General features: G+C 37.6%; 1 protein-coding gene across 6 annotated transcripts in view; it reads left to right on the top strand.

Moving 5' to 3' along the window:
- LOC141435369 (uncharacterized) overlaps positions 1-24298 on the top strand; it is a 758872-nt gene that overhangs the window by 527051 nt on the left and 207523 nt on the right. The window lies entirely within an intron of this gene.

Here is a 24298-nt window from a genome sequence, read left to right as displayed (position 1 = left end):
GCTTCAAGTACAGTCACCAGCACCAATATCTTACACAACAAGCGTGCATAAATATCTGAACGACTTTAATTCTAGAGCCGGTGAGACGTGTCAGATATTATCGTTCCGCTGTGGCAGATATTAATGCTGGTGACTGTATCTATGTGAAGCCGAGGTTAAAAGTACTAGCATAAACCAAATTCCGCCACATCCGATGGTGAAAGCTAATTGTGCGGTGAATGGAACCCTAACTCACTCCGGCTTATCTCTTCGCCCTAATTGACGTCTGTAGGTACAGTTAATAAGGGCCCATTGAATTAAATAATGTAATGTTTCATAATATAATTTGCTACTTTGCGAAGCTTTCCGAAGAAGCTAGCTACACATCCTATAGCAGGACACAAGCTCTCAGAATGGCCCAGTGAATCGGGTGAAAAGGGTGAAAAGGTGGGTGGGTACCTTTTCGTAGAAAAAGTCATTGCGACATCGCATTGCTTGGCAAGGGAATTTATTATCCAACGAAAATACAAACTAAAACATGAATGCACAGAAAAAAATAGGGTTCCGTAGCCATTATGGAAAAAATAAGTAATATTTTTCCAAGGATTTCGTATTTTATACGGAATCTTCCAAGTTTAGGTATATTTTATACCTTAGGCTGCTATTTACTCATAAACTATTAATAATTCTCAAGCAAACTTAGCCGTTATAGTTTTCCTTGAAAGTTTGATATATTTACTACCATCCTGAATTTTTTCAAATTTTTCCACCCACCGGTTTAGATTTTAGAGGGGGGGGACGCTCGATTTTAATGAAAATTTGCACTTTAAAGTTGAATATTTCGCAAACAAATCACTGAATCGAGAAATCCTCTTAGCAAACCCCTAATGGTTTTAACCTATCCAACGATACCCCACACTATAGAGTTGAATGAGAAAAAAAAAATTACCCCCACTTTACGTCAATGGGAGGTACCCTAAAAAAATATTTTTAAATTTTTAACTATACCATTTTGTCGGCATAGTTTACTTATATATCCGTGCAAAATTACAGCTTTCTAGCATTGATAGTCTCTGAGCAAAGCCGCGGACGGACAGACAGACAGACAGACAGACAGACAGACAGGCAGACAGATATGGCGAAACTATAAGGGTTCCGTTTTTGCCATTTTGGCTCCGGAACCCTAAAAAAAAGAGACCAGCGCTGGGAATCGAACCCAACTCCTCAGCATTCCGTGCTGCATGCCATACCTCTACACCACCACTGGACAGGAGTCTAGACACACTCCCATGCACCACACATTTCAGCCTGCTTTTTTCTAGTCCCTCAAGCAGCGACACTAGCTAATGAATCAGGAATCAAATGGTTTAACTGTACGCAAAGACAAATTCATAAATTTTCGTATTTCGGTATAATATTACACTGGTAGGGAGAAAATTCAAGCACACCCGACATATTCGCAATTAAACTTAACTCGCTAAACCACGTTCCGATCGATCCACAATATACATTAACGGCTATCGCTTGATTGAATTTCTCACATTCTAAATACCGTAATGCACAATTATTATAATTTCCCACGGAAAGGGTATTAATTTGACCATAAAAACATAAAAATTTGCATCCCAGCCAATCAGCCGGCAAAATACGATATGTCCATTTGCATTAATGAATGTCTGATAACAATCATAACGTTCGATAAATTAAATTTTGATAAAATCCGCCGTTAAAATAGAAAACATTAACATCAGCAATAAATGTCAGGATAATCGAATGTTAATGAAATAACCAATGACCACAGGGATGGCGCATTTCCGGCCCGACGTATTGGATCACAATCCAGCGCGGGAGTGCAGCCAGCCTTATGGGCACTCTTCTACAGGGACAAGACTTTACCCGAATTGTAAACATATATATGTCGTAAGATAGGACTTAGAGAGCCGGAATCCGACCCTAACATGATCAATGTGGGCATAACAAGTGGGATTCGGGCAGAGAATGAAACTATTTTGAAGAACTAACAAAAGTCCACTAATTGTGGTCAAGATAAAACCAAAACAATACGACACTCATTCACTGAAATCTTAAAAAATGCAGCTATCATAACGATTCCAATAACTTAAGGAAAAGCCTAGCTAAATAATAAAGAAACGCGTAACAGTTCCTGAGACTGTCGACTCGGGCCAGACTTCTTTTACAAACTGACAATTGACGATCGCTTTTCCCGCGTCCCGATCTCAGGCTCTGTCAAGCGCGCCACGCATGGCAACTCTGGCGTTTCGTAAGTGCTATAATGCCAATCCTTAGTAAACCACACAAAGTAATGACCATACAAGGACCATACTCATAATTCTACATATATTTAAGATAATTTTGACTTCATAAGGGGCTACCTGAGGTTTTCATCGAATTTTGACATGTTTTGAATCGTATTTCCAACTTTTGCACTACAGATAGAATTGTAAGTCAAACGGCTACCGGTTCTCCAATCTTTTATCTCCATTTTTGTCTACCGGATTTTGAAAAAAATGCATACTTAATTTTGTATGATTTTTTAAACATTGTCTGTAAAAACACTTATTTCGTATCTCTATTGACGTGAAAGATCTAACTACGAAATCTACATATTTGGGTTTGCCGTTGATGTCTCTAAAAACTGGTCGAGGGTTTTTATTTGAAACTAATTAACACAAATTTATGGCCAGAAACCCAGGTTTTTGGCCTAAAATTGTTCAACTTTGATGCCAAATATCTCGAAAACAATGAACTTTGAAGTAAATATGAAATTTAAAGAAATGAATGATTTGAAATGTAAAGGGTGTGAGGGTGGCTGTGAGGTTTCCTCACGAGATGACGTTGCCGGCTAGCTCTCAGGGTGTAGGTTCAACTGAGGCGCAGTTTGACGAGCACAAGGGAATGAAAATTCGAAACAAAACAAGCAAAGAGATAATAAAAATTAAAAAAAAAAACAATTAAAAAGAAAGAAGATTAGGCGCCACCTACTTTTAATGAACCTAAAGCAGGAAAAGGTAATTGTAAAAAGAGATAAATTAAAATATTTTTACACTCAAGACTCGGCTTATTTATTAACTATAAAAAAAAACTACATGATTCGAGGATGTGAAGTTTGTGGGAGGGCGTCATGGACTGACCGATAATAACTGGAACACCTTTTATAACTATGTACATGACTTTACAATCAATAAATGAATATGAATATGGGATACTATATTGCTTAAAGCCGTTGTTGTTAATATAATAAGCTAAAACATTAGAAAACTAAGGAATTCAGATCGAAGGTCATTGGCGGTAGCCGAAATTGATACTTAATTTAATGGATGAAATAGTAATAGCCGGGATCTTTTCGACTGCCATAATCTTATAAGTCATATAATCTTATCTTATAAGTTATAAGTCATAATTATTGTTAGTCATATTTTTTTTCCCGCTGAAACCGTGCGTTTTTCATATTTTTTTAAATGGTCATCCTGTAGAACTCTATAGGTTAGGTTAGGTCTGTTTTATAAAAAATCTGAAAAATAAATGGTTTCAGAGAAAAAAAGAGTTATGTCAAACATTACATTATGACAAATAATACATTATGACTAACAATTTTCTACCAGACGATATAGACCCGTAATAGCCACACGAATGAACACGAATCCAGTTCCAGTCTGATCCTAGTTTCGGCAGATTTGAGCGAAATTAAGCTTAAGTTTAACCTTTACGAGTTTAGTCTCCCAGCGCAGAAATTACCCCGAAATAAGTCAGATGAATTGAGACATCAACGTGGATAGATAAGATCTTGGATAGGAATAATGTAGATTGAAATCTTTCAATAAAAATAAATTATCATATATTTATTTCATAAATTATCTAATTTACGTTTGCTTGAAATGACAACCGGCTGAGACCGGAGCGGATAAATAATAATTAAAAGCGGAACTATCTAAGCTATATTTTATACAAATTTTCACATGTTTATATTGCCTTTATACACGCAAACGCACATCGCAGCTTGATGCCGCTTGCATAACTCTACTTTCCATGAAGTTTCCAAGCCGCAGAGTAGAGAAGTACGTCCTCCTTTGTATCATTCAACATAAAACAGTAGGTCAGATAAGAAAGAAATTAAAGTGTTACATACGAAGTGGTTGTCATAAATGTACACCACTCGCTTGCGACTTTTGTGAAGATCCTTCTATTGCTATCCCGCGGGAACTACACAATTTTACAAGTTAAATACTACCCCGTGTCCTTTTCTGGAACTTAAACTATTCCATTCCAAATTGTAGCTAAATTTGAACAAACGTTATTTCATGATTGAGTGATAAACAACTTCACAAACTTTCTCAATTTAGTATAGTATAAGGAAAATGAGGGCTACCGTTTTCGCGCTCACCAGTTGGCGCCACTGTAGACAAAGGTCCTGCCTGAGGTATAGTAGTCAGTTTGTTATTACGGGCGTGAAAACAAAATTTACATTTAAATCAAATTTTAACGCATATTTGCCATAATTAATTTCAGTTATTGCAAAATATTCACAAAATTGTTCTAATTATAAACAAACCCGCGTAGCTCACCCAAAAACAGAGATTTGACATTTCCGAGACCTCACGCTACACTAGCGCCTCTAGCGGCGAATTCATACGCGATAGCCCTCATTGAAGTCAAAAATGTGACTGATAACGATTTTATTTTTATTCGTTAAAATCATTAGCAATCTGCCATCATCTTAAACCAATTTTACAAACTCAAAATAAACAACAAGGACTTGCAATACAAAGATTAACAAATAACAAAAAACAACAAGAAAATATGAACTATTCACAAAAAAAATTATTGATTAAGTATAATTAATTGTGGAAGCTTCAGTACACCTAGAATGGAATTAAGGGTAGCTTTTAAGCTGACAGCTAACAGGCGCTAATAAGTAGAGAGCGAGAGAGCTATGCTCGAGGTTTCTCTACTGTATTTTTATTAATATTATTTTTTGTATTTTTTTCTTTAATTGTATAAAATAGTTTTTAAGTATTTTATTTGTAATTATATTGTTATGAAAAAATGACTTTCTGCCAAGTTTCTTGCGGCGCATTCTTCTTGGCAATGATGGTCTTTCCGAAAGCGCTGGTAGTTTAAAAAATGACGTGTAAAAGTGCCCATTGCGGCCTATTTACTGAATAAATCATTTTAATTTGAATTTGAATTCATTACACCCCATAATAATGATGATGAGTAGGCATGCAATATACTTAGTCAAATTATGCATAATTTTTTGACATCTGTGACGTCAAAATGCAGGTCTCAAGAACTCTACCCTTTTACCGTCACGTCAAAAAACAGTTTTAACTACATAATCCGGTCCAGTTTTAGAGATTAGTGGAGATCGTTCGCCGGAACTGACCTTGCCGGTCGACTGGCCGGCGCCGGAGCGTGACCGTCACGCCGCCGTTCCGTACCGTGAAATCATTTTAGGGTTCCCTTATTAAAGGAAATAGAAAAAATATAGGCGAGTCCCAGGCCCTTGTTCGACCGGATAGTCAGTAGTTACTTTCACTGATAAAGCTAGAGGTATAATTCAAATACTTACCTTGATGTACATACCATCAGCCAAATAAGTGGTCTATAAATTTTAAAACAAGTTCCTATCTAATTAATATGTCGCTAATCGAACTTTCGAATTGACAGACACGTCTATTGGCATTATTGTTTTATGACATGCAAACGATTATCAACTTTAGGATGGTAGACCACATTTGGCTGATGGTGCATTCAGTTGGAAAATACAGATGCAAAGAAAAACCGGAAAAATAAGACCAGCGCTGGGAATCGAATATTTTCGATATGCGTTTTACGGGATGACCGTAAAAGTAACAAAAAATTTGGAACTGAAATAAAAAATACATAAACATTTCAAAAAAACAATCTTAGTGCATACAGTTATTTTGAGATTAATCTGACTGAAGCAACTGGAGCTCTAGGTCCAAACGTGGACGTCGTACGGCAGATATGATGAATGATGATGAATCTGACCTCAGAAGAATATATTCTACTGATGGGCGACTGCATAAAGAATGACCCTCCTTCGGGCAGTTGGGTAAAAACTGATAGTGATAACTGATAGGTCTTCTTCAAAATCTGCGCGACAACACTTCCATCTTCACCTTGTAGATGGTTGGCACTCTTCTACTGTGCGTTTTTCCAGAAATTTCCTGTCTCGCACAGCAGAACTCTGGAATGAACTATCGCCTGCGGTCTTCCCGGACCGATATAACCTTCAAGCTTTCAAAAAAAGAGCGTACTCCTAAAAGGTCGGCAACGCACTTGTGACTCTTCTAGTGTTGCAGGTGTCCATGGGCGACGGTAATCGTTTACCATCAGGCGATCCGTTTGCTCGTTTTCCCCCTATACCATAAAAAAAAGAATCTGTATTGACGAAATCATCGATGTATCGATTAATTGAAAACCAATTGTCATCATCCCAGCCTATATACGTCCCATTGCTGGTTACAGGTCTCCTCTCACAATGAGAGGCCTTGGGCCGTAGTTCCCACGCGAGCCCAATGCGGAAAAGGAAATTCACACACACCACTGAATATGGCTAAAATATTGCAACTTTCTGGCCTTTACAGTGATCAACAACTCCGCTTTTTTGCCAAACTTAAGATGACTATTTTTTGTAAACCAATTTATTTTTAATTTTTGGATGTAATTTGTATGGTTAACTAACAATTTCTTTTTCTGTTTCAGGTAAGTGTCAATACAAATAATTATCTAAAAAAAGTCGACGTTTGAATCTTTAAAAGGTAAGTACAAAAATTGTACAACTTAATACAAACCAAAATTCTTTAATTATAATTTATGGCGTGGAGATGTCAAGTTATATGAAACTAATTTACTTTTAAAATCATAATTAATCAAAAGCCAGTCAAATTATTATTAATTTGCATTCCCATTATTGGAATTAAAAATCATTTGCACTAGATGAGTTCAATACTCGTACCGTTGATTGACGTGAAAATAGATGATGCGCATGTTTCCATGAACCCACGTCAAGCTTACGCAATATTTCTCAAAATAATTGTATGCACATTTAGTAAGTAGATACATACATTAAAGTATGGAGGTTTTGTGTAATTACCAGTACACCTTTGATTAAAAAAACCTACGCCTCATTAAGTTAAATGTCACATCACATTTAGCATATTTAAAAGATTAAAACTGGTATAGGTATAACGCAATTCTAATTTACTATACCGTAACCATTGGCGTTTCAAATAAGACTTGATTTTGCAAAGTATCTTAGTCCGCTTTATTATTTTTATAACTTTCATGATCAAGTTACATTTCATCTTTTTTAAGTTCCATTCCGCTTCTCGCAGACTGTATGTGTACCTGCACAGTAGGGCTACTACGAAACTCGAAACTCGAAGTTCGTGTCGTGCGGTCCTCTCGCTCTCGTATTAAATAGTATAAGTGTCAGAGGGACCGCATGACACGAACTTCGAGTTACGAGTTTCGTAGTATCCCTGTAGGAAACATGTTTTCAAGGTGAATTTCTAAGCAAGTACCTTTCGTCCCACTCATTTGTAAACTGATACTGATTCCAATCGAATTCATACAAAATGCACATCCACAACTTTTCTCTGTTTCGCTATTGTGTTAACACCCACCATGCTATAAATTCAAATTCGTTTTACTTAACTATCCATATCATACTTATTTCTTCTTCTCCACTTGCGTCTTGTGCTAATTAGCAGACATCTGAATTAATTTCTTGTTATCACTACAAATACTGGAAAATAGGTCTGTCAGTCAGTCAGACATGTTAAATATATATTTCTGTTTATTGTGTTCTTTGATTTGTTGTTTAAAACAAAATACTACCTCCACAAGGTACGAGTAGATACGAATACTGAAAATGTGTAAAGTGCGTAAGGGCGTACACTTTTCTTACCTTTTTTTAATACTTAAGTGAATGAATTAGACGGAGGAATGAATGAATGGATGAATGAACAACAGAATGAATGATATCGTGTTTAAAATATCGTGCCGGTCGCAGCAATGGACAAAAACTCGACCTTCAAAAAACTATTTGGTTTCTTTGAACCAATTTCATTTGAAATCAATTTACATCAGTAATTAGAGGCCGATGATTGGAAGCTGATCCCGCTTCAGTTATTAGCTACTGATTAGTTTAGTGTAATTTGTTTTCAATTATTTTCTAAGTACTGCGTTATGTGGCGTAGTCACGAATAACTTATGACGAGAGATGGTTTTTTTCTCTTCTTAATTAATTTTAAAAAAGGAAGAGGTTTCCATTTCGGATGTAAGTTATTTGTAGGTTGTAGGGAGAGACTACAATAAGGAGATCTCCCTAGTCCCTAGGTACATTTTATGGCGATGGAGCGAATTCAAAAGAAAGAGAAAAAGAAAGAGAAACTTCGATAGTGCAATTTTCACCACTAGATGACGCCAGAGTCACTAAAGTTTCAATAACTAATATAGAGGCTAAAAATAATTCACAAACGTAGTGAGTGTTTCACGTCGTATTTTTTCGGAAATTTTCGTTTTGTCATGTTACTTCAGTCAGCTTCAGCACCCGTCAAGTCAAGACAGTGTAAAAAAATAATAATCCTGATTGAGCCTTTTTTGATCGGTGTAATATAGGTGTTCTTTTTTACCATTTTGGCAGTTCGATCCCGGTTCAGACGGGGGATTAATCAAAAAATGTTGAATGCAGTTGCAGCAATGAAGGGGCTTATACTGTTTGAGGTCCCGGGTTCGAGTCCCGGCCGGGGCAGATATTTGTAAGAATAATATGAATGTTTGTTCTCGGGTCTTGGATGTTTAATATGTATTTAAGTGTGTATTTATATATATAAGTATGTTTATCCGTTGCCTAGTGTCCTTAGTACAAGCTATGCTTAGTTTGGGAACTTTGGGACTAGGTAATTGGTGTCAAGTGTCCCATGATATTTATTTCATCATCCCAGCCTATATACGACGTCCCACTGCTGGGCACAGACCTCCTCTCAGAATGAGAGGGCTTGGGCCGTGGTTCCCACGCGGGCCCAGTGCGGATTGGGAACTTCACACACACCATTGAATTACTTCGCAGGTTTGTGCAGGCGTCCTCACGATGTTTTCCTTCACGGTAAAGCTCGTGATAAATTTCAAATGTAATTTCGCACATGAATTGCGAAAAACTCAGAGGTGCGAGCCGGGGTTTGAACCTACGATCCTCTGCTTGACAGGACATAGGTCAAACCACTCGGCGATATTTATTTATATTTATTTAATTCACGTGGGCACATTTTTGTTGACATGGTTTTTATATATTTTACCTAGTAGAAGGACATGATGCCTAAAAAATAATCGAAAATTTCATCAAATTTTACAGCCCACTCATAACAAAACAAAATGTGGCCACAAAAATTGAGGCGATTTAAACGCTCCCTCGAATAATTGATTGGTCGCCCGTAATTGTTTTTTTAAATTAAGTATTCATTCAGTATCATTTTTCTATCTAGATATTTAAGATTCCCTTTATGTGGCATAGCTGTGACGCCCTGTATATATAGTAAGACAAGTGAGCTACTTAGATATGGTTCCTCGATAGTGTCAACTGTCAATTTACTTTTGGAGTTGAACCTTTTAGATAATGCTGCTCTTCCGGCACTTAGGATTTGGACTTATACCTATCACTTTTTGTCCATATGTCACAAATCAAGTACGGCACGTTTTACTAAAGTAGATACGAGATTCTAGTATGTTGTGTAAGTACTGGATTTTGAGCAACATTAAAATATGTTTTTCACTTCTCATGCTCGTAAAGTTGGTCTTTATGCTGGATCTAGGCGACATAAAATGACTTTTTATGCACTAGTGCATAAAATAAAATCTTCGTCTAAGACCAAGGTACTTAGGTGTCAACAGCCACAAACAAAGAAGTTTCTTTATATTTTTTAATACATTTTTTATTTATATAAAACCAAAAATCAATCAAATAAATCAAAATAAATCACTAAAACTAAAAAAAAATATAATTATATAGTAAAGAATGAAAAGTAAAATTTACGTAGTGAGTGAACAATTGTTTTCACTGTTGCTATTTCATTTCCTCGCCATCGAAGTGAAAAGCAGAGTGTAAAACTCGAGCATTAAATCCATTTTCCCCTCGACGTGTCTATCCACCCTCGCCGTAGGTACCGGCTCGGCTATATGAACGTCTTGGGTTAAATGGCTCGTTTTATGCTCTTGTTGTACAATCTACTATTTTAACCTCCGACGCAAAAAGACGGGTAAGTTTTTTTTACGTAAAGCGAGTTTATTTGCGGTGATTCTTAGCTTAACTATGTTTCATTAAAACCGGTTTAGCCGTTTTCAAGATATTGAACTTAATATTTACTAAGTTGGTTAGGCTAGGTTAGCTCCCAGATATAAGAGTTTTACGAAATACCTAACGGAAAAACAAACTTAACCAAACAGGTAATCCAAATTTCACGCAAAATTAAATCCGCAAAAGATTAACCGGTAATTCAGCGTCGCTAATACCAGACGCTGACAACCAGGTCTGACAGCCTGGTATGCTCCAGCTAACTTAATCGGGACTTAATTCGTGATCGGTGGTTCGGTGGCCGCGGGATGTTCAGCAGAAATATTAACATGGATACGCCACCAAGCCCGCGATACCCGATATAGGTACGATTAAGCTGTTCGATATTTTTTTTATTGGTGTAGCGGCGGTCTATGGCTGACACGCGTTAGATATATAGTCTGTAGCCTCAGTAGTCTGTCCCCCGTCTATTTATTTATTTTTATTTGACTGGATGGGAAACGAGCAAGTAGGTCTCCTGATGGTAAGAGATCACCACCGCCCATAAACATCTGCAACACCAGGGGTATAGCAGATGCGTTGCCAACCTAGAGGCCTAAGATGGGATACCTCAAGTGCCAGTTATTTCACCGGCTGTCTTACTCTCCACGCCGAAACACAACAGTGCAAGCACTGCTGCTTCACGGCAGGATTAGCGAGCAAGACTAACTGGGATTTTATTAAATCACTAATCAAATCTAGTAAATTGAAAAAAGGAGTTGACTTTTTATCTGATTTTGTCGTTTCACTAAACAGGTTTAGATTTTTTTGATCAAATTACTATTTTTTTCTAATGATTAAATGAATTTCCCATTTTAACATGCGTGATTTGATCATAATGATTCGGCCATATCCCTGCAACATATTGATTCAAGTGGCACTTTGCGGAGATCTACTTATTGTATATCAATGAACTACAATGTTTAACTTGCTTGCATATCTAAACGCGCGGTGGCAGGAAAACAAGGTAAAAATATAGAAGTTCAGTGAAAATATTTATTTAAAACACTGGCTCGTGATAAAAAAAGCATTGTGTCTTTCTAACAACAGGAATCCCGCGGCATATCTATACTAGCATAAATGATTGAGGTTGCAACTGAATTCCGATCAGTCTTAATTTTTCGTTTGACATTTCGTCTCTCTCTGTTGTCAAGCAAAGGAAACAGATAAAACCTTGTTTTGGTAATGCCGTCTGTCGATATCATATTGGTTCTTGACAAATGCATTTCTTACACATCTCTGGTAGAAACTCAGGCTTACATCCGTGCTTACAATCAACATGCGGTAGCGGGCACGCATTACAAGTTCCCACGCGTCGCGTGCGCACGCGCGACTTACAGTCAAGTGGGTGACAGTTGGTGGAATCCCTAAACCAGTTGTTTGATTGAATTTGTATTCATCTTCACATCTCGGTTTCACAACGTCTCTCTACTAGAGAGTAGTAGGTTTAAATCTCGGGTAAAGTTCTTATTTTGATTATATGAACATATATATGCTATACTGCCGTTTCGGAAAAATATTTTTCTCCAAATTTTACTTCCCAAAAAACTTATCGCAGTAGTTTCATTTCCCAAACGAATCTCTAGCATATTTACATTTCGCATTATATCCATTTGGTCAAAATATCATTTGGCATAATTTTACATTGTCAAGTTTTATTACGACAAACGTTTATTAAGCAAACGTTTTCTTTTGGCTAATATTATATTCCAAAAAAATGTTTGTTCAAAATTACACTTCGCAGACGAACCAACCACAAAAACCAACTGCTACCACTTCGCACTTGACTGGTTTTCATTTTACTTATGCCTCCTCTTAGCTAACAATGAAAAACACGCACAACTAAAACATTTTCCACGACCAATGTGTTTATTAACTGTAATTTTTCCGGAAGAGGAGAAAACGCGAACCGTCTCCAGTCGTGAGTGCTCTAAGGAAGGAAGGAAGGAGGGCTTGATCAAAGCTAAATCTGTCAAGTTCCTTATCTCCACCGACCTATGGGTCGCGGTGTATAAACGCGGCATGTCACTGACTTAGTGTAAACGGCGCCTTATAAAGCAGGTGTTTAGGTTATCTCCTAAGAAGCCCGAGAAATGTGGTTCTCAAACATTTCGAATTGAAATCAATTATAATGAGTACCTTCAATCTCACTATTATTACACATGCGAAAGTTTGTAATTCTGTCTGTTTCTTTATTTGTTTGCTTGTTACCCTTTCACGTCTAAATCGCTGAACCGATTTAAATAAAATTAGGCATGCAGATAGTTTGAGTCTCGGGGAAGAACATAGGATAGTTTTTATTCCTTAAAATTGCACAGTTCCCGCGGGATAGCAGAAAGAATCAATAGAAAAAAACGGTACCTTTATAGGATCACTTTGTTATCCATCAAGACCCTTTTTCTCAGGAAAATTAATATCAATGCTCAGATTTGTTACGCCTTGAAGCAGAAAAACGGCCAAGTGCGAATCGGACTCGCGCATGAATGGTTCCGTACCATCTATACAACATTCATTAGACATTGGCAAAAAACGGCAAAAAATCTAGTTTGTTGTATGGGAGCCTCCCTTAAATATTTATTTTATTCGGTTTTATCATTTGTTGATATAGTGGCCACAGTTATACATAATCTGTATAGATTTCAACTTTCTAACTATCACGGTTCATGAGATACAGTCTGGTGACACTGGTGGGACGGAACCCTAAAAAAACTTTTAAGTGAACGCAATTAAAAGATACTTACATTGCAGTCATTAAAAAATGCGTTTCATAGGTACAAATGCCGTAAACAAACGGATTTAAATGAAATTTGCTGTGTAGATAGGCTGGACGTTTGGCATAACACATAGACTACTGAGGGGCTACTACGAAATTCTAAAATCGAAGTTCATATCGTGCCGTCCCGCTGACGCTAATATTTATTTAATACGAGAGTGAGAGGAACGGCACGAGACGAACTTCGATTTTTGCATTTCGTAAGTAGCCCTTCTGTTTATCGTGATATTGTCGCAGGATAAAATTCTAAAACCTTAACCGCTAAGTGTAGATATTTTTTAGCAAAGTATATGAAATTGCTAGTATGTAATTTTTCGGGAATTCAAAGTCAAAGTCAAAATATCTTTATAACAAGCACTTATGAATGTCAAAAAAAATCTACCACCGGTTCGCAAAAACCTCTGTTGAGAAGAATCCGGCAAGAAACTCAACGAGGTATATTTTTTTTAATTTACAATATTATTAAATGGTATCTATACATCACAAATATTAACACAACTTTATTTTTAACACAGTAGGTTCGCTACTGTTAAATAAATTATCAAATGAAATAGAGCAATTCGTTCATCACAATATATTTTCAAGTGACAAGCAAAACATGTAAACAAACGTGTCCAGGTAACGACATGACAGCAATAGTCTATGACACACCTCCGCCGTGATTCCCAGGAATTCCTGGAGCCGGGAGTAGCTGGTCAAGGTGGCGTATCCAGGTGCGCCCATCGTCAATGGCAATCTCATAATGTAGGTTTCCGATACGACGGTTAACTGTACCGAACTCCCACTTCTTACCGGTTACTGAGTAGTTCCGTGCCTGGACGCGGCTTCCTAATGTGAACTCTCTGACCTTTGGCCTGGGTTGGGGTACAGGATCTGGTGGCGCTCGAATCTTCGCAGCTAGTCTTGTTCTCACGTCTCTTCCGAACATGAGCATATATGGCGAATCTCCGGAACTGACTGGTGTGGCCCGAAGCAGAGCTTTAACTGTACGAACCTTATCTAAAATGCCACCACTCTCCCCTCCAATTTGTGTAGAGCTTTTTTAATAATTTGTACGAAGCGTTCAGCTTGTCCGTTAGTTGCCGGATGATATGGGGCAATGGTCTTGTGTACAATATTATTATTCTTTAAGAATATCTCAAACTCTTGTGATACAAATTGTCTAGCATTGTCAGAGACCAAGGTGTAAGGCAGGCCAAATGTATCAAATAATTCTTCTAATTTCTTAATGCAGAATGAGCTTGTGGTTGTCTTTGTTGGTATTATCTCAACCCACTTGGAAAAGGCATCCACAACAATCAGAAGTTGATAGCCCATTATAGGCCCTGCGAAATCTATGTGTATTCTTTGCCAAGGGCCTGCCGGGTTCTCCCAGTGATGCAGAGGAGCTTTTGATGGTTCATTCTGCTCTAATCGACATGTTCGACAAGATTTAACTTTGTCATCTATATCTTTATCGATATTTTTCCAAAACACAAAACTCCGTGCAAGTAGTTTCATCTTCAAAATTCCTATATGTCCAGAATGTAGTTCTTCTAAGATTTGTTGCCGTAATTTCTGAGGGATTATTACTCTGGAACCTTTTAGAATACAGTCATTTTGTATTGTTAATTCGTTATCCTTGAATCCTGATTCTCTGAGTGACGTGCCTGACCGGAGCGTTTCCAATAATTTTCGTAACTGTGGGTCTGTTCTTGTTTCTTCGGCAATTATTTCAGGCGAAACGTTTAGTATATTTATCTGTTGTAGTTGAAAAATGTAATGTTGATCAATCTTATTTTCGTTAATTTTCTCAACCGGAAAGCGTGACAGAAAGTCAGCGTTTGCATTCTTTGTAGAAGTTTTATATTCAATAGTGTAGTCGAATCCAGAGAGGAAGTGAGCGTAGTGAAACAATCTCATTGTGCTAATAGTTGGTAATGTCTGATGCGGGTGAAAGATTGACGTTAGGGCTTGTGATCAGTTATAAGAGTGAATTTACGGCCATAGCAGTAGTGGAAGAATTTTTTTAATCCCCAGAAAATTGCTGTCGCTTCCTTGTCTATTTGGCTATATTTCTTTTCACTCTCGGTCAAGGATCTAGAAGCGAATGCTATGGGTCGTTCAGAGCCGTCTGGTAGTCTATGGCTCAGAATTGCACCAAGGCCTGTGGGTGAAGCATCTGTAGCTAATAATAGAGGTTTGTCTTGGTCGAAATGTATTAGGACCCTTTCACTGAGTATTTCTTTCTTTATTAAATTCATACTTTTTTCACATTTCGCAGTCCAAACAAATTTCGTATGTTTTTTCAAGAGTGCATTCAGAGGACTGGTGATAGATGCAAGATTTGGTATAAACTTATTGTAATAATTTGCCATGCCTAGGAAGGTTCTTAATTCATTGACGTTGGTAGGGCGTTGAGCATTTGAAATTGCCTTTATCTTGTCTGGGTTCTTATGCAGTCCATTTCTGTCTATCGTATGTCCTAGGTAATTGATACTTTGCTTAAAGAAGTGACACTTTTCTTTATTGACCCGAAGGTTGCTTTCTTTAAGTTTCTGCAGGACTTGTTTAAGCCGTGTAAGCAGCTGCTGTTCAGAAGATCCTTGGATTATAATGTCATCGAAGAAGCACTTGACTCCCTCGAGGCCCAGTAACAGTTGGTCCATAAATTTCTGCCAGAGGCTTGGGGCTACCTTGACCCCAAACATTAGTCGGTTTACTTTAAAAGTACCCTTGTGTGTACTTAAAGTCTGTAATAGGGCACTTTCTTCGTCCATCACCATATTTAAGTAAGCCTGAGTGATGTCCAAGGTGCAAAACAGTTGTCCTCCGTTCATTTCAGCAAGGATGTCTTCAATTATGGGAATTGGGTATTTTTCGTCCTTAATTACTTTATTCAAGGTAATTTTGTAGTCAGCGCATAACCTGATACTTCCATTTGGTTTTACTATCGGCACGACAGGTGTACCCCACTCGGAATGATCGATTTTGGTAATTATTCCTTGTTTCTCCAGTCTGTCAATTTCTTCATCGACTTTGGCTCGTAATGCATATGGAATTCTGCGTGGTTTGATAAAAATCGGTTGCGAATTATCCTTAAGAGTCAGGTGGCCTCGAACGTTAGGGATTTCCCCAGGTTTGTATTAAAAACAGTGGAATCGTATTCCTCGAGCAATTTACTCAATTCCGGAATCTTTGTGCAGCTTTCGACACTTCTCATGTCGGCAAGTTTAATGTTGAACTCTTTCATCCAACTCCTACCCAAAATCGGTTCTACTTCCTTGTCGATTATGTATAATTGTCCATAGAATTTTTGGCGTTTATAATTACATTTGACGTATGCGACGCCTATGGGTTTGAAGATCTCACCGGTGTAGGTTCTTAGTGTCATGTTAGTATTAAATATCTTCTTATTTATGTGTAATTTCTCGTAGTCTCTAAGGGAAATTGTAGAAAGTGTTGCGCCCGTGTCAAACTCCATGTTGATTTTCTTGCCTTCAATAAGTATAGTAATAATGTATTTATCAGACTTTTCACTCTTAATGAGATTGATCTCTCCGACGCTGTCGGCGCTCAGACTGCTAGTGGAGTTGTTCAGTAAGTTCGTTTCATTACGTTCACGTCTCTGTAAACAAACTCGGGCTAAGTGACCCTCTTTTTGACACTTGCGACATTTAGATTTTATGGCACCGCACTCGTTTGCTTTGTGATCGTCTTTTCCGCAACGGTAGCATTTACCCTTTAAGTCTCTTATAGAAACGGGTGAACTAATCTTCGGTGAGTGCGGCGGCGGTTCATTTCGTACTCGAGCTATTTTATTAATGACGTCGGTTGTTGACTTACGAATAGAGGTAGACATCGTTGAATTTTCATTTTTCCCGATTTCCATTGAAGTCGCAGTATGTACTAATTTCGAAAATGGTGTTGTCTCGCTTTCCTGTATTACTTTAGTTCGTATTTCTCCATCTTTAAGACCTCGTATAAATTGCAGTGATAGGAATGAATCAAGAGTAGGTTTCTTACAGTGTGGGCATTTGAATTCACAGTTTTGTGACAGTCTCTTCAGTTCTGACGCGTAGACGGCCACTGATTCATCGGCCTGCTGCAAGCGGGATATGAAAGTATGTTGAGAAGCCCATATGCTAGGTTTCGGATCAATGTAGTTGTCTAAAATGTTTGAAAGTTCTTCAAATGTCTTGTTCAACGGGTCGTCTGGAGAACATAGGTCGTAGATTCTTTCGTGTAATTCAGGGGGTAACGTAGACAGTAGCATGTAAACCTTCGTTTTAGGGTCAGACACATTGTTAAGCATGAGAAATGTTGAGAGTCTTTTCACGAAGTTTTTAAAAGATTCCTTCTCGTGAAATGGCATGAAATTGAGTCTGGGTTGCGGTTCGCGTTGGGTAGTTAGATGTACTGAACTCTGTACCGGGGTGCCTTCGAAGCCCCTCGCGTGTTGCGCTGCAGTCAGGTAGGTAGATGGTGCTTCGGCAGCGGGAGTCGGGCGTAAGCCGTGTAATCTCAGCTTTAATTGTAAAATATTTTCTTCAGTTGTGTGCCGTTGTTCGATCTCGAATTCTAAATTATCAGTCTGAGCTTCGATATCGCTTTGAATATTATCGAATTTTTTCTCATAGTTTTCGAGATTTGACAATCTTTGACTTACTTCGAAATCCGATGTAATTTGTATTTGTTCCAATTGCGAGCATAGTTTCGTTAGTTGACCGCGTATTGCAGCCCGTAAACGAGTAAGGCGATTAATTTCTTCTTCCGCCATCGTCGCCAAAATGTTAAATAAATTATCAAATGAAATAGAGCAATTCGTTCATCACAATATATTTTCAAGTGACAAGCAAAACATGTAAACAAACGTGTCCAGGTAACGACATGACAGCAATAGTCTATGACAGCTACCAAATATCCCTGTCCATGATATAGTTATTAACTTTATGATACGCCTTAGATATTAATGTCTTCTTGTTTTTGTCATGAGAATTCAGAAAAATCCTGAAATGTCAAATTGACTGCAAAATCTAATCGTTCACGCGAGCAAAGCAGGGGTTAAGGCTTGTATAATAAACAGTTGCAGCACCACTGCCGTTAAGGCACGCCATGCACTGTCCGATGCCTGATAGCACAGTTAGCTACTAACGCGACGCGACACGGCCGTGTAATGTATGGCCGCTTTAGATCCAATGATACGACAGACGCAGAATACTACAGAAACACCACTGTATAGTAAGGTAAACGTACTAGTGCTCGTCACTTAATAGTTGCCATCTTTATAGGTAGAGTCATTCACGATGACGCGTGCCGTGGTTCTTATTACAATGTCATTAATGTCTAATTTTGACAAAATCACGCACTAGGTATAATTTTATGTTATTAGCGATAGAGGTGACAGCAGGTGTCATCTATTGGGCATTAGCGTGTCGAGCACTCGGGCGTTTTCTCTGTTTTGAAAAATGATGTCGCGTAATAGTTGGTTTTGTTATGGATTAAAGCTTTGTTTTTCTGGGATAGCGTTGTTTTGTTTTGAAAAATAAAAGACTGCCAAATTTCTTGCGGCGTATTGTTCTTGGCAATGCCTAATGGTCTTTCTGAAAACGCTGGTTGTAGTACCTATTATAAAGTGACATGTAAAAGAACCATTTGCGGCCTAAATACAGTGTTTTTTTTTCATTTTGCGTGTAGGTAAATAATAGATAATCTCTTCTCTTCTTCTTCAGCCCATAACCAAACCAATGCTGAGTGTAGGCATCCGGCATTGCTCGCCACCCATCTCGGTCCAGTGCTCTACTCATCCAGCACCTTCCCGCCACTTTGTCCAGGTCGTCAGGCCACCGCATCTCCTGTCTATCAACGTCTCTCCGCCCAGTTCTAGGTCTTCACTCCATCACAAACACCAACAAAACAAAATAAAAAATAAACATTAATTCGTTTTTAAAGAATATAAAAGTCTATCACGAATAATTATTGGAGTAGACACATTAACTTATATAATATTAAGAAGTGTTCTATCAGACAAAATTTTTAATTTTCATTCAATTTTTATGGAATAATCGAGAAAAACTAACAAAAGTTCTACGTTGCCAGCTCAGCAGGTATAAACGCTCTTAATACATCACAAAAAAAATTTAAACAGTTTGGTAAAGAGCACTATCCTTCAGAAAGTAGACTATCTGCTAAACTAAGCTGTAACACAGCATACGCCTTAGGCTATCACAATTATTGCTTCCCTCCATTAGAACGGGGGGTTAAATTTGGGGGAACTTTTGGAAATACCCATTAGTTTGATAGTAAGTATTTTAATGGCCTCTGAGACGTGCTTTTAATAGTACTTTGGTCCTTTATTGGAATAACAAGACAACTTTTTCCATCGTGCCCGATTGTTAGTATGTGTGAGGGTGTGTGTATGTGCGTCTCACACCATAAAACAGTTGGACGGATTGGAATGGCGTTTAGTATCCAGATAGTTAGATTTAGTAGAAAAGTAGCCTTTGTGTAATTCCAGATCTCCAGCTACCCACATACCAAATTTTAACCAAACCAATACACACACACACATACACACACACACACACACACACACACACACACACACACACACACACGCGCACATACAAATTTTAGCATTTATAATATTAGTAGGATAAATTCTCAGCAATTCTGGTTTTCCATGTTGGTGCCACACATATTGCCGTATCGCAATAAAGGTACAGTTGTCGTATATATCCTTTTAAGGCTATAATAATAACGAAAATTTCCACACATGCACATCATTATTGAATGCAACCAAAAACAAAACTGCGTGCATGAGTCATTCGAAAACATCAAAAACAACCATTCTCCAACAACATTATCACTGAACATTTAACTTTATCATCAAACCATAAGGTCCGATTTGAAATTACTAGTAACTTCACATAAGTTAAAACCATCGCATTGCAAAATTTCGTATACAAAATGTCATCATCACCATGTCCTGATGCAATCAGTATTAAACACACCCTTATTTGTGAAGGCATAAAGTTGATAATGGATTCGCAAGAACCCTTAATGAGGCCCAGATCAGTGTACAGATTACGATTTTCTTTTATTTTACTTCGGCTTTGTAAGAAGTCTCCATTAAATTAAATTTACAGACAAACTTAATTTAGTTTTGTACAAACCAACTTAGTACGTGTTAATAAAGATGATAAAATCGTCAACATACCTACGCCATGTTAGTTTTGAAAATGCCTGTAACATGCGGGTGGAGAGATGAACAGGACTAAACTATAAGGGTTCCGTTTCTGTCGTTTTCACTACGGCACCCTATAAAGGTAATAAATAATTAAATCATTAGAAATGTTTATTTATTCAATATAATGTATAGTTATGAATGTACTGGTTGGACGATTGCTCTTGATGAGAGCAAAATTGTTGTGTGTTGTCTCTCTCGTATGTTTGTGTGTATTTTATCTTTATAGGTATGTATTATTTTATTGTATCTATTGTGTGTATTAGTGTATACCAATTTAATATCTATATGTGTATTTTAATGCTATATTTATTTAGCTTTAGATGAATTTTAGGTTTCTCTCTGTCAATTATTAAGGTTAACTTGAAGAGATCCATTTATGAGGTAAGCACGCCTTTGTAGATCAGTTTCTTAATGTAAACTGTTAGCTTTATGTGTGCCATGTACAATAAAGTAAAATTCTCACATAACCAGTTTATTATTTATTGAAAGGGTATAATTTACTTATAATTACAACTATTAATGTTTACGATGCAATCATCGTTTTCCGTGGAAACCGCAATAGAACTAAGAGAAAGTAGCTATCTCATTGCCAGGGCATTTTGCCGCTAGCAACTTTTACAAAATTCATTATTTTCTTACGAATATGTTATATTGTATAGCAACATTTTCCGAGTAACATATTTTGTCTCCTTAACGCATTCACTGCCACCGACGCATATATGCGTTTCGGAACTTCGCCCAGTGCCGCTGTCATAATTATTCATACATCTTGAACGCACATGTGCGTCGGTGGCACCTGTGGAAGTCAGGTGGCAGTGAATGCGTTAAAACTGTAGCTCAAAGTCAACTTTCCGCTTTATATATATTCTTAACAAACTTATATAAAGTCGTATCTATAAAAATGAGCTAATTTTTTTGTGCTTGTTTTTAAAAATATGACCACTGTTAATTTTTTTTTTATACAAGTGAAATGTAATACGGTATTTGACTATTTTGTACATGTTTTATAAATTAAAACTACACAATGCCTGTTATCGAATAGAATAACATTTTTAAGCTTACCTTTACAAAAAACAAAGTTATAAAGGTTTGAAATTCAAGATTAGACAGAGAAAGACATACTGGCATGTGACGTCACACGCCAGTACCGCCATACTTGCTGCACAGAGAAAAGCGTTTGAGAAAGAGACAGGTATATAGATTTTTCTAAAAATCACTATAAATCCAATTTTCAACCGATTTTAATTTTCTCTTCGCTAAACACTATCTGTATGTCTATATTTTCATAATAATATTAAGATATGGCAAAATCAGGAGTTGTAAAATACCGTATTTTCAATGTTCATGCGATACAATACTAAATTGACGGCACAATGATAAATTATCTTAAAGATGTCAAAAAAATTACAAAGTTATTTCAAGGCCCCCGTGCCAACAGACAGCGATAACAGCGCCATGTCCGATACACTGATTTAACAATCTTAGTTTAAGGATCAATAAATGAACTAAATTTAAGTTTTTGTAAATGTTCTAAAAAGTGTCTTAGTAGAATCGAACCTTGAACTTAAAGCCTCATAGTCAGAGACATCCAAAATCCACAAAATCACGCTGGTGTCAGTCTCTCAGTCTGTCAAGACCATTCTCAAAAACGCGACAAAAAATTAAATTGAAAAACAACCTTAAAGATTAACCACTTGTTAGTAAACGTACGAGTGGTCGTCACTGTCCCAATGGTAGGCATCTTTGATCGTATGTCATTTAGCAATAGAGATGACAGCAGGCATTAACGTGTCTAGCATCCGGACGATTCGATTTGTAGCATTCGAACATGTCGGATGTAGACAATATCTAATTTTGCTATTTCTGTTCCTTTGGCTAGTTGAAGTATAATTTTGATAGTGTTTTATGCGGCGATTAACATTAACAGTGAACAGTGATCACAAAATTCTATATTTCTCTCGTGTCTGGCATTTTTTAATGCGCAAGTTGTCTCCACGTGGTTTCAGGAATTTTACTATCAAGTTGCAAAAACTACAAACACCGTACAACATGCCTCTCAAAGAGAGTTTACCTTGACACTGGCGAAATTGCCCTATTAATTAGGACAGAAAAGCCATATCTTAAAAGCACTCGGACGTTTAACTTATTATTTCTATGCACGGCGCAGTCTAGCTTCTTATTTATTGTTTTAATCCTTTTTTAATCAATCTTGCACTACACGATGCAATTTGAAGCGCCGCAGTGCAACCCATTTGCATGCTAGTGAGCTTCTATTAACTCCATACAAATTACCATACATACATTCATGCCGTATAATCAAAAACACACCCTGCGGCAAAAGAGAGAAGGTTAATAGTTACCCACACGGCGTTTAGCTTAGACTTCGTGTAAAAGATTAAAATGATAGTAAAATTGTTAGTTTATTTGACACAATCGATTAAAACCCGCTTTTTAGGGTTGCGTATTCCTACAAAGAACCCGTTTCGCGTGGTATGTCTACCGCTTCCAATAGTCGAGTTGATTTAAACTTGTTTAGATGTTTATTGAAATCGATTTTTTTCATTGAAATCAATAATGGATGAAATGTTTGTATGTTTTTCAGTCTTTCACGTCGAAACGGAGCGACGGGTTGACTTGATTTTTAGCATAGAGATAGTTTATGGGTCAGAGAGTGACATAGGCTACTTTTTATCCCGGAAAAACGCACAGCTCCCGAGGGAACAGCGCGCGATAACCGAATACCACGCGGACGAAGCCGCGGGCAAAAGCAAGTTGATAAATCATTTTCGAAAGGGGGTTCTATATGTTTTTCTGCGGGAAAAGTCACGGAAAAAAGCTATACACTAATGTTAAAAGTTGACGTAGGTAGATCTTGATAATAAAATCGCCTAACATGTCCATCGAATTGTCTTTTGATTTAGCTTACAAGCAAGTCCAATATAAAGAATGGGCATAATGACCTGGTTTATTGGGCTAATAAAGCAAAATAAATAAAGGTACAACCTGATGGAGTCATCATGGTTTGATCTACTCAGCACCAGTAGATTGGAACCCAATTTATTTTCATTAAACTATACTGAGCGGGAAAAAATCTGGCCCTCAAATCTATGCAATAATAGGTAATTTTGTATGGAGAGTGGGCCAAATTTTATGCCGTTAAGTATACTTTTGGTCATAGAACAATAAGCTGGGCCTCCGGATCTCCCACTCACCGTACGAAACACAGTAGCAAAACTACTATTTCACGCCGGTAGTCTGTGGGAGTGTGGTACTAACCCGGCCGAGCGGCCCCTTCGTACTGCAGCCAGCAAGTGGTTACAGTAAGGCTCTATCACATAAAAAATAAATACAAATACAAAAATTCTGAGGCCGTGGTGACCTAGTGGTTTGACCTATCGCCTCTCAAGCAGAGGGTCGTGGGTTCAAACCCCGGCTCGCACCTCTGAGTTTTTCGAGATTCATGTGCGGAATTACATTTGATATTTACCACGAGCTTTGCGGTGAAGGAAAACATCGTGAGGAAACCTGCACAAACCTGCGAAGCAATTCAATGGTGCGTGTGAAGTTCCCAATCCGCACTGCGCCCGCGTGGGAACTATGGCCCAAGCTTTCTTGTTCTGAGAGGAGGCCTGTGCCCAGTAGTGGGAGTTATATAGGCTGGGATGGATGGATGGATGGACAAATATTCTGTCTGCCGTGACACCGAAACATGCTGCTTTACATAAAACTAACCCGTGTGATTGACCTTTATCTCACCAGATGAAAAGTGCTGATAAGCCCAAAGGTGTATCTGACTGGTTTAGTAACAGCCTATTTACTCTAGACCTTGAGAGGCCCTAGGTTGTATCTAACTGGAATACAGACGACGCGAGCGAATTCCATTACTAATGTTAATATGGTAATACGTCTAACGGCGTTCTGATTTTCTACGTGTAATCAC

The sequence above is a fragment of the Choristoneura fumiferana genome, chromosome 14 (assembly GCF_025370935.1).
Source record: "Choristoneura fumiferana chromosome 14, NRCan_CFum_1, whole genome shotgun sequence".
In the NCBI taxonomy this organism is placed as follows: domain Eukaryota; kingdom Metazoa; phylum Arthropoda; class Insecta; order Lepidoptera; family Tortricidae; genus Choristoneura; species Choristoneura fumiferana.
Note: the sequence above shows the minus strand (reverse complement) of the source record. Positions and strands in the feature narration are given on the sequence as shown.